Source organism: Oratosquilla oratoria, chromosome 36 (assembly GCF_046742065.1).
Source record: "Oratosquilla oratoria isolate Oo_2021 chromosome 36, ASM4674206v1, whole genome shotgun sequence".
Classification (NCBI taxonomy): Eukaryota; Metazoa; Arthropoda; class Malacostraca; order Stomatopoda; family Squillidae; genus Oratosquilla; species Oratosquilla oratoria.
This window is the reverse complement of record NC_134812.1, coordinates 37731228-37737489: the sequence shown is the minus strand read 5'-3', so window position 1 is coordinate 37737489 and position 6262 is coordinate 37731228.

Below are 6262 nucleotides of genomic sequence, written 5' to 3'. Positions count from 1 at the left end.
TGCCATTCTTTCGACTAATGAGATGATGATTTGATTTGATTTGATAATTTTATTACGCCTAATGGCGGCAAGCAATTTACAAACTGAAGCAGTTACAGTGATGAATGTCGCACAGGACATTGTGGAATATAAATAAATCAAAAGTCACATAACATATACAATACAATATACTATTTATATAATCCTTATGTAATTGTGATAATACTTAATTACATAATTATACGGTGCACCACCAAGATACAATACTAGTATGATATATGCATTGGAATTTGCATAGTTAGTAAAAATGCTTTGCTCAGTGGCGGTAAATAAAATATAAACTTATTGAGTTACAGAAAGAAACGTGTTGCGTGGGACATAGTAGAATTCAAATTGATTAACAACCACCAAAATATGGATATCTCATTAGTAGTACATCTAAATTTTCATTCTGTAAGAGATATTTACAAACATATATTAGATCTTGTCCCTGTGGTAGTAAGTCTTTTACTGTGGGACATGCGAGACAATAATGTTCGAGTGTGTTGGCCTTGGCGAGGTGACACAGCTTGCAGGTAGAGTAGTGAGACACATCCTCAGTCTGGCAGACCTGCCACACTGGTCGGTAACCCAGCCGGAGTCTAGCACTCACTATATTGTGTCTACGGACCAGTAGTCCGTGTCGACGATATTTGTGTGAGGTGTCAATGAAGTTATCATAGTGCTGTATGGAGACACTGTGAGCTCGCTCGGCGTTTCTACGATTCGCTGTTAGGGTATGCATGGCTGAACACAGGATAGTTTTGTAATGACGTAAGGAGGGCGGGGTACGTATCACTGGTAATTCGAGATCACACGCAGCCTTTGCGAGACTGTCCACAGTATCGTTACCCGCGATGCCTACATGAGATGGCACCCATAAAAAGGACACAACCAATGTATTATCATGTGCATAGGCCAATCGACACAATATATCTCGCACTATATGGTTATCAGCAGGTCTTGGAGAGGAAAGGGCGTGAAGGGCAGACTTAGAGTCGCAGATGATTACCCCATTTAAACGTCTCTCAGTAAGGAGGGTAACAGCATCTAACAGTCCATTTAGTTCACAGTAGGTGGAACTTGATGTGTCGGGCAAGCGACGGCCAATCCACCCATCTCCCCCTGGTGGTTCCAGAGTGGGGGAGAATACAGCACACGCAGCACTCCCGTCCGCCTGCATTGAGCCGTCAACGTAGAGATGGTGTGCCGTGGGAACTGAGGCAGACACACAGGCGATGGTCTCTAGGGCCAACTGTTTCTGGAGAAGGGGATGGGCCGTTTTAGACGTGGGAGTAAAGGAGACGAAAGGGAGAGGTTCTCGCCAGGGTGGCAATTCAGGTACAACCTCAGCAGCCGGAACATCAATGGCCAATCTCTGGAAGTCAGCACACACGGTACGGATAAGGTTACGTCCACCCGGCCGAAGGTGAGGCCGAGGCATATCAGGGTTGAGTGCCGCCAAGATGACGTTGGAGTAGTGAGGAGCCAGATGGGGAGAGCATAGACACTTGATGCTAAAGTAAGTGACATTAGCGTATATCCTGTCAACAAGTGGGGTCAAGTTAAGCTCAGTTAGCATGTTGACTATTCTGGTGGAGGCAGGACAGCCCAGGATAAATCGCATGACTCTGTTTTGAAACTTTTCAAGGGGCTGCAGTGCTGTCTTAGGGAGCTGACAGAGTGCAGGAGAAAGGTAGTCAATTACTGATCGTAGGAACATTATGTAGATGGTCCTAGCGACAGGGATAGAAACTCCTTTCACGTTGTTGGCAAGCCACTTGACAGGGATGAATCGTCGCTCTAATCTATCCAGCAGGTCTGTAACGATTGGATGGATACGTTGCCGTGCGGGTATGGTTGGGGTGACACGCACGGGGGCACCTAGGTAAGTGTATTGTGTGCAGTGTGGTACAACATTCCCTCCCACGGTGAAGACTGGCAATGTTCGAGGGTTGCGTGTAGAGAATATCCTACTCTTGTCGGGTGAAATTATGAGGCCACAAGCAGCTGATGAATCATAGAATGAGTGAAGGAGGACCTGAAGATTCTGGGGTGAGTCGGTGTGGATGCAAATGTCATCAGCATAACACGTGATTGTAGTGCCAGGGATGTCAGGTAGTATAGCAAGAAGGCGGTGAACTAGGACATTGAAGAGAAAAGGACTGAGAACGCCACCTTGTGGAGTACCTAAGTCAAAATTTCTGGAGGTACTGCATGCGCCCCTAAAAAGGACTTGAGCAGTTCTGTTGCTAAGGTAGCTTCTTATCCATCTCAACAAGTTACCCTTGATACCAAAAGCCACGAGTTGATCAAGTATGATGTCCCTGTTTGCAATATCAAAGGCACTCTTGAGATCGATGAATGCGACCACACTGGTGGGTGAGAGGCGGGTATAGAGATCGAGAAGGCAGTGGTGTGTACCTCGCTGTGGCAGGAAACCATACAGTCGCGGTGAGAGCTTGGATTGGAGACGAAATATCAGACGGTTGAGGAATATTCTTTCAAGCACCTTGCAGAAGCACGAGGTTAGGGAGATGGGACGAAATTTATCAGTGCCGGGTTTAGGTATGGGTACTATAATACTGGAGGTCCACGCGCTGGGTACGTAACCCCTCTGAAAGCACATATTAAAAAGCTGTAAGAGTGGGTTATCTGGGACCTTGTGGAGAAGACGTAGGACAGAGTATGTGATCCCATCTTCACCGGGAGCCGTCGCCGTACCTCGAGTGAGGGCACGCTGAAGCTCTTGTGGTGTGATGGGTACGTCATCCTCTTTATCTGACTGCAACAGGGCATCTACCAAACGGAGAGTACGAAGGTTCGCCTGGGAAGAGAGGGCTTCTTGAACAGGTGTTGGGAGGTTATCAAGGCTTGATTGTGTAGACCAGGTGTCAATTAGTGTCTGTGCATATTCCATCGGACTATGATGGAGTGCAGTGCGGGGTCGTTTCTTTACAATTTTTTTAATTTTGTGCCACATGGTTCCTACGCTGGTAAGATGATTGATGCTGTCAGTAAGGGCATGCCACGAGTCAGTTTGGGCACACTGTTGTAGACCTATCAATTCGTCACGTGACGTCTGATATTGTTGAAGATGGGCAGGAGATGGTTGTCTTTGGAAGGTAAGGCCATGTTCCATCGCCTTCCTTTCTGCCTGAAGTACACGGTCATTAAGCGACGTTGTGCGAGGCCGAGGACTACGGGTGAGATGAGGTCTGGTGACATATCGGGTGTAAAAGTTGTGTGTTGATTTCACCAGTGAGGAATATAACTCATCAGGGGAATGAATGTTGAAAGTAGGAAGCAGAGTGGTCATGTAGGAGATATACGTCGGACAGTATTTAGGAGGTATCCGGATGCAGGTGCGGGCATAAGAGGAGGAGGGTGTAGCAGGTACTGTGTAGTGGAGGCCAAGGGCAATGTGGTCAGAGAAGAGCACGGGGATGGGGAAGCACTCGACACGTGATGCTACAAGTCCTGATGTGAATATGTAGTCCAGAGTACCTCCACGGGAGTGCGTGGCACCACCAGTATCCCAGCGTGTGAGTCTGTATCGTCGTACGTAATCCAAAAGTCGAGGTCCATTCCGGTTAGGGATTGGAGAAGTATCACCCAGGTCAGGATGGCGCGCATTAAAGTCCCCCATGTAGATAACACCACGCAGCGTAGGTAAGGGCAAGGCAGCCAAGTTTATTCTTCCCGGGGCTGAGTAGACATTACACAAACGTAACTTGTCATGTCCTATTGCTACCTCCAACAGTTGATAGGTCATGTTTGCATCGATCGAGGTACGGAGAAGCTGGTGTGGTATCGAGGAATGTACATATGTTATGAGCCCGTTTCTGACTGGGTGGACATAAGAGACGTATCCAGAGAGTGTAGGAGCCTGTCTCTCGCCAAGCAAAGGTCCCACAAAGGCTTCCTGAATAAAGATGACAGTAGGGTTGTTCTTATAAATATATACATTTAGAGCTGCAAGTCTCATGTAGTCCCTTATACCGCAGGCATTCCAGGAAATGACACGAAGCTCCATAGAACTATTGAAGGTTCCCTTTGACTTTGCGAGAGCTGTGGGTGGAGGTGGCGGTAGGGCGTAGACTAGCGTGTTGTACTCCATTTGATGGGGGGGAACGAGATAGTGGTTTCTGATTCGACGTATCTAGGTGGGAGGTGGCGGTAGGGCGTAGACTAGCGTGTTGTACTCCATTTGATGAGGGGGAACGAGGTAATGGTTTCTGATTCGTCGTATTAAGGTGGGAAGTGAGAGCATTAAATTTAGTATCAATTGAGGAAACAGTGGCAATCATTGCCTTCTGGCCCTCAACAAGAGTAGTGAGTATTGTATCTGTGGAGTCTTGTTTGGTGGCGAGATCGATTATACGTGTTTCAAATGTATCATACCGTTCTTCTAGGGATTTGCAGCGAGACATGAGGGTAGCGACAGCCTTACGTAGTTCAATGATCTGGTCGGACTCCGACGTAGCAGACGAAGCACGGACAATAGGTATATTTAGTGTGGAGATGGGCGGTGGGGGGGGAGGCGGGGCTGATTGCGTCACAGGGCGTCTGGCACAACCGTGCCAGACATTTACTCCTTGCTTGTTACATCGAGGGCACTTCCAGTGGGTGTTGGTAGGTGCAGGCTGGCTGGGTGGCTGTGAGGTACCGACGGCCAAGGTAGAGTCAGGAGGTGGTGGTGGGGAGCGATGAAGGCAGGTGCGGGAGTCGTGGGTATCAGCACACCATGCGCACTTCTCTGTTGCATGACAATAGCGAGATATATGACCGACCTGCCAACATCGGTAACACGTAGGTGTGTCGTTCTTAATTTTGAGTATTTCACAGTCAGGAAGGCAGGGAAGAAAACTGAAGGAGACAGTGGTAGGAGGCGGGTCGGTCAGGTTCCAAGTCACAGCTATACGATTAATAGGAACGCCATTTTGACGAAAACGGCGGGCAGAGTGAACACCAGAGAGTTCCAGTGAGAGAGAGGGATCCACATTAGTAGGGTACCGAGTTATCAAGTAATTTGGATATTTTCGTGGTCTCTCCGGGGAGTCTTGTACATCAAGGATGAGAGAAAGAAATTCACCTGCAGTTACTTGCTCGACGATGTCTTGGCGGCACCGTGCGATGTATACGTACCGAGACGTTACAGCAGCCATCTTAACCTCGGCGAGATTTCTTTGGAGTTGAAATGTTTTACTGACTTCAGCAAGCCAACGAAGCTTCGTTTCTACGGATGGATTTTCTCTGAAAACAAGCTTCACGTAATCCGCACGGGGGGCAAAAGCTGGAGGTGTAGGTTGAGGAGCAGCAGTATGCTGCCGAGAAGGCAGTGTTAAGGAGGGTGACGGTTTTTTTGTCGGTCCTGGGTGAATTAGGGATCGGTGCGGGTTTGGGTGTCTTGGCAGCAGGAGCGTGTAACTCACTACCGTTGTCAGAGTTGTCATCCATATGCCGCTTGCCAGACGTGGCAGCGACGTAGGCTTGACGGGATCCGTCGGGTGTGGACGGAACTATTGAGACAGGACTACATTGATTTGACGATGGCATCAAGGGTGGCCAGTGTTCAATGTTTGTATCCTCCTCCTCCTCACTGAGGGCTAGATCCATCTGTAGATCAGCAAGGGTGGCGGGTCCAGTGTAATCCATGACGTAGGAGTACAGGCGATGACGTCAACACTTATCAGGGGGGTAATGATGACGGGTCATGACGTCACAAGAACGCAGTGCGCATGCGCAGCAGCGGTCAGTACCGTCACGGATACCCGTCACGGCGTTCAATTTTCAAAGCTACAGAGATTATGTTCAATCACCAAAATTTGAAACGGCACTAGTTATTCACTGGGTCTTACTGTAATTTGCCGTTACATCAATGGGTGAGTGACGTACCCATGCCGTCTCACACCTCGTATTGCGCATGCGCGGGTCTGAGGTTTTCGGAACGGGGGTGGGTATGATTATTGTTTTCCTCAATTTATACCTAATATCACTATGTTATCTGTTTATTCTATCACTCTCCGTTCCCTGCAAGTCACAGTAAGTTTCAGCACTATTAGGTGTGAGCGTGGCTCAGCAGAGCCTTCACAATTAACGAAAACTAGTGCACTTGGAAGTAGGTCTGTACACAATGGCTGCCGAGCTTGTTGAATGAGATGATGAGAAAGGATTCCACAACTCGGTGACAGACACTGGTTGCTTGGAGTTGCCCGAGAGTTTCACACTAGGCAACTAGTGA